This window comes from Pelodiscus sinensis, chromosome 16, assembly GCF_052426305.1.
Source record: "Pelodiscus sinensis isolate ZL-2025 chromosome 16, ASM5242630v1, whole genome shotgun sequence".
In the NCBI taxonomy this organism is placed as follows: domain Eukaryota; kingdom Metazoa; phylum Chordata; order Testudines; family Trionychidae; genus Pelodiscus; species Pelodiscus sinensis.
Window position 1 is genome coordinate 6997641 of NC_143067.1, and position 10355 is coordinate 7007995.

Here is a 10355-nt window from a genome sequence, read left to right on the forward strand (position 1 = left end):
CTGTGACCAGTGAGACCTACCACAGCTGGCTTGTTCCATGTTTGGGACATCTGAAGCCAGGCACGGGTGAGAAATACACTGTAGAAGAAATCAGTGCAAGTCTGGGTGATCGGTGTATCCCGTCCTTCCCCCGCATAGCTCCCCTCCCCCTGGCAGAGCTGGCTAGGGGCAGCCCCACAGCAGGTATGCGGGGCACTGCATTTTCCCAAGCATGTGTTTTTACTCTCCAGGGGATGAACAGGACTGTAGTTCGTAGCTCTGGGCCCAGCTGTCTCATTGAGCACAGAGCTGGTGAGATAAAGGAGCACAAACTGCCCCTCCGCGAGGCCTGTGGGTAGGCCACGGGGGTGGCAGCTGATCATGGCAGGGGGCTGGTGATGCTGCCATGGCGCAAGCAGAGGGCAAGGGAGTGCAGGAGACCAGCACAGGAATAACCAGGTACTCATGCAGGAAACCCACCCGTGGGTCGGGTGAGGTGGGAGCACGTCAGCGACAGGCTGTGTGGAAATGGGAAAGTGAGTCGAGCCGGAGGCTGCTTCGGGCCCAGCCGAGCACTTTGAGACCCGCCGTCAATGCCCAGCTCTGCCACAGACGCCCCGTGGAACCTTGGGCACATCATTCAGCCTCCCTGTGCCTCAGGCAGGCCAGGTACAACCCCTGGGGGCTTGTCTCTCCCACTGGCTCCCCTCACAGGCCTTGGTGACACCTGCTTACGTCAGCCAGGCTTTAAAAACAGCCGCCCATTGTTGCCTGCTTGGTTTGTTTGTCAGACCCAAGAAAGCAGGAGATCAAAGACCAGCCTCCGCCCCTTCCTGAACTGGAGTCTGGGATTGTTTACAAGGGCCCGCAAGGGTGGGGGAGATAAAAGGAGACAGGGGCTGTCTCCTGTTTGACCCTGGCACCTGGAGGGGAGCCCAGGCAGGAGGGGGAGCCGGCAGCGACTCTGCAAGGCATCATGAGGCATTACTGGAAAGCTCTGGACCGAGCGTCACTTAAAACTCCCTGCAGAGCCAGGGGCCGAGTGCAAAGGAGGCCTCTGTGCTGCAGTTAGCACCTCAGCACCCCCGTCAGACACCAGGATCCCAGGGTGTTCAGGCTGCACAAACACCCAACACAAAGACAGCCCCGGCGCCCAGTCGCAGTAGGACACAATGAACACTCGGGTTTCACCTTTTCGGACCCTCCCACAGCACCAGCGGCAAATTTCTCTGTGGGCAAAGGAGACCCCGCCAACGGTTTCCTCAGGACGTTGGGCCTTCTTTCCTGGATGTGACGTGTCCCCAAACAGGCCTGAGGGCATCTGGTGGTGCCTCTCGTGGGCGGCGGGTAATGGCGACAAGGGAAGGCATTGCCTTCCCAAAAGTCAGAGGTGGCCAAGCTCTTGCCGGCTGGGAGGTCTGGGGTCATGTAGCTGTCTGGCCGGCAGGGAAGGCAGGGTCCGTGGGGCTGCCAGGCCAGTGAGGAAGACTGTGCGGCTGTGAGGAAGGCAGTGCGGCTGCCCAGCCGACCGGTACAGCGGCTGGTGAAGAAGACTGGGGTTGTGTGTCTTCCTGGCTGGCATGGGGAGTGCTAGCCTTGGACAGGGGCCAGCAGCCGTAATGGGGACGGGGGACTGAAGGCCTGTGGGCATGGATGGGGCAGGGCGGGGCTTGTCCCCCAAGCCAGCCATTCATCCACCGCCCGTGGTGCCTCTGCGAATATAGTTCTGTGGATTCCTCGCAACTATTCACCCTGGCTATGACTTTCAATAGCCACGATCTGAGCGACCCGATTGGTCACCTACTGTTGTTTCACCTCTCTGATTGGATGCTTCCCAAACCTGCAAGGATCTGCCGAAGAGTTCATGGTCCCCATCCAGCCGGCCCAACCCTAATACACGGGTCATGCTTAAACCTTTTCTTCTTACGTTTCCAACGCCTTGCTTCACCAGCTGCAAAGGCTGATGCGAATGAAAGTTGGTTGAAGAGAATGAGCCTGGAGAAGAAACCTGGGTAGGAAGGTTAGAAAACGAGTAAATAGCTAATTGTGGAGTCGATAGAATTTCTATCGACATGATTGGTCGATACGGGAGAAAGCCTCCGGGAGTTACCCCCTATTGCGGCGCTGCAGTGTGACTGTAATAAGAGCCAGGCTGCCTGCCCGCCCAGCTCCTACTACGTTTAAATGGCAGAGCAGCAGTTGGGGTAACTCCTGGACTCGGCGTGAGCTGGGACGGAGCGGGGTTTGCTCAGTCCCGACTTGCACCGGGTCCAGCAGCCACTGTTCACGGGCTGCTGCTGGAGCAGCCTTTGTTCACGCCCAGCCCCAGCCGCTGTGGGCAGGGGCTCCTCCGTGGGATGGGGAGCAGCCTCTGTCCCCCTGCACTGCTGTCTCTATCAGGAGGGGGGAGTCCACACTGCAGACAGTGCTGGAGGGAACTGGCTTTTACAGAGACAGTAAGGGGGAGGGAATGCGAGGAGTCACGTAGTTGACTCAACTAACCGATAAGCCTAGGCTCGTCGGGTAGTCGACTACTCGTCTACATCCCGAACCTGGGCGTTGTCTCCTTGAGTCTTTCATTTTGTTCTGCCTTGAGCGGATGTTTCCCTGGAACGTCGGGAAGAGTCATTCGGCCTGGAAGTTCAGAGTCGTGCTTTGGCTCTGGAGAAGCAGAGCCGCCCTCCCAGCTGGTACCCCTGGGCATCTTCACTGGCATCCTCAGCAGAGAGGACGAGGATGAGCAAGGAGACCTGAATTCCCTTCTTCCTCCCAGAGGTGACCCCTCCATGGCAGACTCTAGGGGAGGGGCTGGTGCACAGAAAGCCTCCCCCAGCTGCTTGCTGGATAAACAGGGCTTTTCATTCAAGCCTTTTTGCCAGCATGAAAGTAACGCCTGTGTCCTTGCAAAGCGCCCAGCATGTTTGTCCAGATCAGCAGTCTGTGAGGCATGCAGCCAGCCCCATGTACTTACATGCCAAATGAGGGCTCTGGAGGCAAAATGTAACCTTCGCCCATGTTTGTCTCGTACTCAAAAGTCAGCAGGTTTGTTCCATCAGCACTGGGTTTGTTTACTCCAGATGTTTGGCAGGAGGTGGCTTGTGGGAGGTAAACCGAGGCTTGTGGTCATTCCATCTCCCCTCCTCCTCTACGCAGAGCTGCTCTGGGGTCTCCGGTCAGCAGCCTTGTGGGGTCAAACCAGGGCGTGCCTGAAAAAACAGCACCTCAGTGTTGCCAGCTCTGGTGATTTTTATCATAAGAGTCGTGCTATTGGCTGGTTTTCCGAAAGCCCCAGCCTCTGGATGTGTGGGAAGAGAGAGATTCCCCAGCTTTCATTTTTAAAAACCTACAGAAACAGCCCCCGCTGTTGTTGGAAAAAAGCTTGAAAACAGAAGTACCCCCTCTTCCCCCACGCACCGGCTCAGAAACAAGAAGGCAAATCAGAATTACCCACAGTGGAATGTGCTTTCAAAAACCCATGGGAGTTTTTTGAGCCAGTTTCATGAATGTGAGGCTGGTTCGTGGTTTTGGAGGATTTGGGGCTGACAGAGCTGGAGACCATGCTGCCCCATACCATACGCACATCAGCACTCCCCCTTCCCCCTTCCGGAGCTGGTATTCTCAAATCAGATCACTTGAAAAAGTCCTTTTAGGAATGCCTGAAAAAACTGCACGCACTTGGAGAGACCCTGCTATGCTGCTGTGTGCATGGGCTGTACTAAAACTCACTAGCACCATCTTTAGGCTCTGAGATGTATTTATCTTTAGAGCCCTGTGTGTGCGGATACAAAAACGAGCCGCAGATACTCGCAGAGTGGCAGGGCTCTAGGTATAAAATGTGTATCCACATCCACTTGCGTATCCACAAAAATGAGCCGAGGATATCTGCATCCACATCAGCGGGTGTGGAGACCTGTGGATATAAAGCAGATATCCATGGATTTGCGTGTGGCTCTGTTCATCTTAACTAGTTATAAGAAATACTGATTTGGGATAAGGAGGCTCGACAGGGATCTGTACTTTCAACCCCAGGGCGACCTATACATGCTCCCACTTCTGCACACGAGCGAATGCACCCTCATGCACATGTGCAAACTGAAGCTTGCGCTTTTGCATGTGTACACATCTGAAAACACATGCTTTACACATGCCCAAGAACACACATAGGCAAGTGCATGTGTAGGTTCCCTTTACTATAGGGCTGCATCTAGACTGGCATGATTTTGCGGAAATACTTTTAACGGAAACGTTTTTCCGTTAAAAGTATTTCCGCAAAAGAGCGTCTAGATTGGCAAGTGCCTTTGCACAAAAGATCTGCTTTTGCGCAAAAGCATCCATGCCCAGTATAGACACATTTTTGCGCAAGAAAGCTCCGATGGCCATTTTAGCCATCGGGCTTTCTTGCGCAAAAAATTAAGGTGCCTGTCTACACTGGCTGCTTTTGCGCAAAATCTTGCCAGTCTTGACACACCCTAGGAGCCTCTGGCTTTTACTGGGAGGATCCTGTGTGCTGCAGTCTAGCCCTAGGGACTACAACGCCCATGATGCCTTGGAAAAAAGGAGGGAAACTGTTGGACTTTTGCAGGCAGTGCAGGGAGAGAGCTGGTGGGCTCCAATTTTGGAGAGAGGAACCAGATTGGAGCCTTTTTCAGTCCAGGACCTGCTGCTGGAAGCTAGATCCTGCTGTTGAGAGCCTGCTGGGGCTTGGATCTAGCAAGCTGCTTTAGGGGCTCTTGGTGGATGTCCCTGGAGGTGAGAGGTGGGGGGCAGTGTTGTGTCAAGTGGCTTTCTCCTGAGGAAGGAGTCACAGAGCTTGTGCCCCAAAGAGCTCCCTGCATTACTTGTGCTTGGTTTCAGCCCTGCTTCCAACTTGAGATCCTCCTATCACGGCATAGCCACGAGTGGGCCGTGGCTCAGCCACTTTCCACCCTGGCGCACTCCCCTCCAGCCCGCCCAGCGAACCAGCCAGGGAAAGGGGCCAGGGCACCAGGGCTCACTCCAGAGCTCCAGCTGGGGAGCAGGGCTGGGGCTTGCTCCCCTCTGCTCCCGTTCAGAAGCTGGGCCAGATTTTACCCCTCTCATCCCTCCTGTCCTGCTTCCCGCACCCTCCCATTTTTGCTCATCCATCTGAAATTGGAGCCACCCAAGTGGGGCTTTCTGGCTACACCACAGCCTCCTACCCATTCTAGCTTCTGCAAATAGGGATGAGTGCATAGGGATTCCCCCTTATCTCAAGCTAAAGGGCAGCTTTCTCCTCCCCTGCAGTTGTCTCTGTAGCAGGCGGCGCTGGTTGTATCCTGACAGGTCTTCTGTTCTGTCAATGATGGTAATCTTTCGGCTGCATGCATGCATGTGTGGCTCCCTGTCTGTCGTGTTCACCGTGTGCAATTAGTCAACACAGCAGACGCCGAGGCCACAAAATCAGCTAAGGATCGAAGGCACCAGGCCAGGTGTATTGTCAAAGGAAGTTGTCTGTCAGCAAACAGACTCACTGCTGAACCACTCTGCATATGTACCCCCTGACAACGGACCAACTCACTCAATAGTATGGATTGCACTACTTCCCCCTCTCGGTCGGACAAAGACAACTCCCTGGGGTTCACTTTTATACACAGGTACAAACAAAGTGCCTGGCGTATCAGGCGCTCCTGTTGCTTAGTTACCTCCCCTACCGCGGACAAGGAAGGTTTGATCATCATCGATCAGACCTGGGTCGGGCTGCTGGGGAGGTGGTTGGTACCAAGATATCTTTCAATGAAGTGTTCTGTTACCACCCTCCTGAAATGTCCTTACAATCTGTACCTGACGCCCTCTGTTGTTTGATACGCTCAACCTTATTTATGCTTACTCTGATGAACTAAGCTGGCTTCCTGCTCAGAACTAGACTTGGTTTGAGCTGAGCAAAGTCTTGACTATTGCTCCTAGGCCTCAGGCCTCTGACCAGGCCTGAGATACCCGGGCTTATGTTTCAGGCCCTCATCTTCCTACAGGCTCTCTGACAGGAGTGAGGAACCTTTTTTGGGTCGGGGGCCTCTGACCCACAGAAAAATCAGTCAGGGGCTACACACAAGTGAGAAGCAAAACAAAACCAAGACCAGCTCTCAATGATGTGGCTCCCCAACTGAGTAGGAGAAAGACACTCCCCACATCTCCCCACATTCCACTCACACACCAGGCTAGTAGACTTTGTGTGCTCCAGCCCCCCGGGGAAGAGCAGGGCAGGGGGCTGGAGTGCCCGTGGAGACTCCCCAATGCTATGGGGAAGCCCTGAGCCTTGGGAGCCAAATCCAGGCAAGCCAGGGGCTGCATCCAGACCCTGGGCCTTAGGTTCTCCTCCCCTGCTCTGTGCTCAGTCCCCAGGAGAGGTTTAACGAGTGTTGTGAGCCGTCTGGATCTGCCTGAATACAAGAAGCCTGCCTGGGCGCCAGGACTCACCCACTTTCCTGCCTCAAGGCTGCAGCAAAGCACAAGACTGTGAAGTCTCTGAGGAAGACACGGTCCGAAGGGTGAGCAATTCCCCACGCTGGGCGAGATGAAACATCCAGAGAAAGGCAAAGCCTCCTGCCAACAATCGCATCTTTTTTCCATGCCAGCGCCATTAGGAACCTTTCCAACTATGCGATGCCAGTCCCTGCTCCTCTGTCTTTCTTCTCAGCGCTCCTCACATCTGAGTTCAGCCAAGGCAGGTTGTCACGTTAATTGTTCAGAGTGGAGCCCCACTGGCGCCTCCTGGCAAGGGGAGGAAAGGTTATCTTTGGAAACTAGGCTGCCGCAAGAGTCTTCCTTTTCTGCACCTCCCCCATTCTTCGTTGTTCTGTATTTACCAATAACACTTTGGTGGTGCCTTTCATTTCAGGCTCCTGGAACACTTTGCAAATGTTAATTAACTTCCCCAAATTGCCTACGAATTAGGCTTATTGTCAGCCTTGCATAGATGGGGAAACTGAGGCACGGAGCCGCCATTGACCAGCATTTGCCTGTCACACAACAGAGCAACTGCTCAGTCACTCTCTCATAAGCAAAAGGGTGCGGTCGGAAGCTGTATGCTCCAGAGGTCAGGGCACTAGGAGAGCAGTGGTTCAGCTTCCTGCTCTGTCACAGGCTTCCTGGGTGACCCTGGGCAAGTCCCTTCGTCTCTTCAGTGCCTCAGTTTCTCCACCTATGAAATGAGGATAGTAGTGTTGCTTTACCTCGCAGGGGTGTGGTGAGGATAACTGGATTAAACACTGTCAGGTACTGCTGTGCCTGTGGGGAGGGGCCTACAGAGAGATCAGGGAGTAAAACATGGTTTGAATTCAGGGGCTTTTCCAGGCTTGTAAATGATGGCTGGGCAGCCTAGGCTAGCGAGTGAGTGAAATCAGTCACATGCTCTCACCATGACCCCAAGGCTCAGATTAAATCCAGTCATGATTGGCATGCTGACTATTTCAAAACAAATAGCCATGCTCTAATCATTCATGTATTAATAGAACTGTCATCAGCTTCAAATAATAATAATAATAATAATTAATAATAATAAAAGAAACATTTGCACTTACTTTACAATATCAAATCCCTGCCTGGCCTTTTCCCTGCCTCCTCTCCCAAGCACGTCCCGTCCCCTGCTCTTGTCCGTCCCTCCCAAAGCTTGAATACCACGAATCTGCTGAGGCCAGGGGGCAAGGGGCAGAGGCGGACCGGGGGTCCCAGGATGCCCACTGCTACTCCAGAGGCTGCCAGAGCAGTATCTGAACTTCTGGGATGCTCTTCAGATGCCTCAAGCCCAGAAGGACCCCTCCCTGATGGCACAAAGAGTTCGGGGGCTGAATGCTTCCCCTAAGCCAAGCCAGCAAGCTCTGGAGGAGGGGACGTCCGGCGTGCAAATAATACATTTTTAAAGTACCGTAAAATCTCGAGTATAATGCGCACCTATGTATAGTGAGCACCCTGAGTTTAGACTCTTAAAACCATGAAAAAACTGGACTCCTATGTATAATGCGCACCTATTATACAGGAGAATGGGAGGGAAGGAATGGGAAGAAAACCTTCCCCCCGTCCAGCTGCCCGCACGCCGAGCTCGTGCCTGCCAGAGGGGCCTCCCCTGCCCAGCGCATGCCTGCACCCCCTCCCCACGCGCAGCTCATGCCTGCTGAGGGTGAGTTTAAAACTTTTAAAAAAAAACCTCCTATGGATAATGCACACCCCGACTTTGATGCTAAAAAAAACGGGGGAAAAGTGCGCATTATACTCGTGATTTTACGGTATTAAAAAAGTCCTTTGTTTTCTAAATTCAGGGAATTCTGCCCTGAGGCAATGGTGCCCATCTGGAGCGGATCCAGGGATGTCCGGGCAACGAGCAGTGCCGCTGAAAGCTGGGGATCGTCAGCAAAGTACAGGCCGTGTTGCAGCCACCTGAGAGCTAAAACAAATGACTGGCGTGCGGGGAGCAAAAAGCAATGCCTGGGATGGCTCAGCTCTCCTGTGCCGGGGGCCCCGTTGTGCCTGCGGCTCTTCAGCTTCCTGGTGGCCAGCAAAGACATTTTCTTCCCTGGTACAATGCCCACGTGGCAATCACCTCTGCAGTTTGTTCCCCAGGGCACCGGTGTCAGCAACCACCCTCTGTGCTACTTCAAGACAGAAGCAGACTGTGAGGGACTCCAAGAAGATCTCACCAAACTGAGTGATTGGGCAACAAAATGGCAAATGAAATTTAATGTGGATAAGTGTAAAGTAATGCACATCGGGAAAAATAACCCCAACTATACGTACAGGATAGAATCATAGAATAATAGGACTGGAAGGGACCTCAAGAGGTCATCGAGTCCAGCCCCATGATGATGGGGGCTAATTTGGCTACAACAAATCAGGAAAGAGATCTTGGAGTTATCGTGGACAGTTCTCTGAAAACTTCCACACAGTGTGCAGCGGCGGTCAAAAAGGCAAATAGGATGCTAGGAATTATTAGGAAAGGGATAGAAAATAAGACCCGGAATATCTTACTGCCCCTGTATAAAACTATGGTACACCCACATCTTGAATATTGTGTACAGATGTGGTCTCCTCACCTCAAAAAAGAGATTTTGGCCTTGGAAAGGGTTCAGAAAAGGGCAACTAAAATGATTAGGGGTTTGGAACGGGTCCCATATGAGGAGAGATTAAAGAGACTGGGACTTTTCAGTTTAGAAAAGAGGAGGGGGGATATGATAGAGGTCTATAAAATCATGAGTGGTGTGGAGAGGGCTGATAAAGAAAAGTTATTTATTAGTTCCCATAATAGAAGAACTAGAGGACACCAAATGAAATTAATGGGTAGCAGGTTTAAAACTAATAAAAGGAAGTTCTTCTTCACACAGCGTGTAGTCAACCTGTGGAACTCCTTGCCAGAGGAGGCTGTGAAGGCTAGGACTATAATAGAGTTTAAAGAGAAGCTGGATAAATTCATGGAGGTTAGGTCCATAAAAGGCTATTAGCCAGGGGATAAAATGGTGTCCTGGGCCTCTGTTTGTCAGAGGCTGGAGAGGGATGGCAGGAGACAAATCACTTGATCATTGTCTTCGGTCCACCCTCTCTGGGGCACCTGGTGCTGGCCACTGTTGGCAGACAGGATACTGGGCTAGAAGGACCTTTGGTCTGACCCAGTACGGCCGTTCTTATGTTCTTATGTTCACCTCCCTCCGTTAGTACCCCTAACTGGTGCTAGCCCGTGGCAGTCCTCCGACCTGAGAACTTGGGCATCAGTTACCGTGCTGTGAACAGGCGGCTGGGAGAGGAAGAGCCAAGGCCTAGTCAGGAAAGCCTGGATTTGCAGCCTCCCCTCACCACAGTTTCCTGCACCCAGAAGCCGGGGCAGAGGCAGAGTGCGTGTGCCGTGCTGCAGCTGGGGGCATGGAAGCCAGGAAGCTGTTTCCCCAAATGTCCACATGTCTGGAGTACAAGGTGACCTCCTGCAAGCTCTCACCAAGACCAAGAGTCTGAGGGAATGGTGCTAAGTTGTACTGTGCCCTGCCAGCACACATTGCTTCTCACACACCCACCTTGCGCATGCAAATGCTCATGCACTCGTGCATGCACTAGCCGTGCCCAGTGAGTAAGCAAGAGGAGTAGCCTGCAGGAATCTAGCCACTTGAGCCCTGTGGTGTCACGACCTCCTTGTGCAACTGCGGGAATTGTGGCTGACTCAGAGCGCCCCTCTCGTTATCTGGCGCCGCTCAGAGGAGCAGATGAAGCGAAAGGGAACTATCAGAAGCATGACCCAAACGACGGCTTCTCTTACTTCCTTACACGTTTCACTTCACTGGTGTGGAATGGGGCCTGTCACTCCCGAGTTAAGACAAGCACTGAATTTCCTTGGCCTATTTTAATCCTTTGGGTAATGACCAGTGGGCCAGATATGGCAGCAA

General features: G+C 53.0%; 1 long non-coding RNA gene across 2 annotated transcripts; it reads right to left on the reverse strand.

Moving 5' to 3' along the window:
- Positions 1-2: 2 nt before the first annotated feature.
- On the reverse strand, positions 3-8105 carry LOC112543891 (uncharacterized). Of its 2 annotated transcripts, XR_012896399.2 has the most exons (4): positions 7515-8105; positions 6412-6705; positions 2951-3185; positions 3-1987 (listed from the first exon to the last, which is right to left on the reverse strand). It is a non-coding gene; the product is annotated as an uncharacterized LOC112543891 (long non-coding RNA). The 2 variants fall into 2 exon arrangements; XR_012896398.2 differs by having other exon boundaries at positions 3-3185.
- Between the last annotated feature and the right edge of the window lie 2250 nt (positions 8106-10355).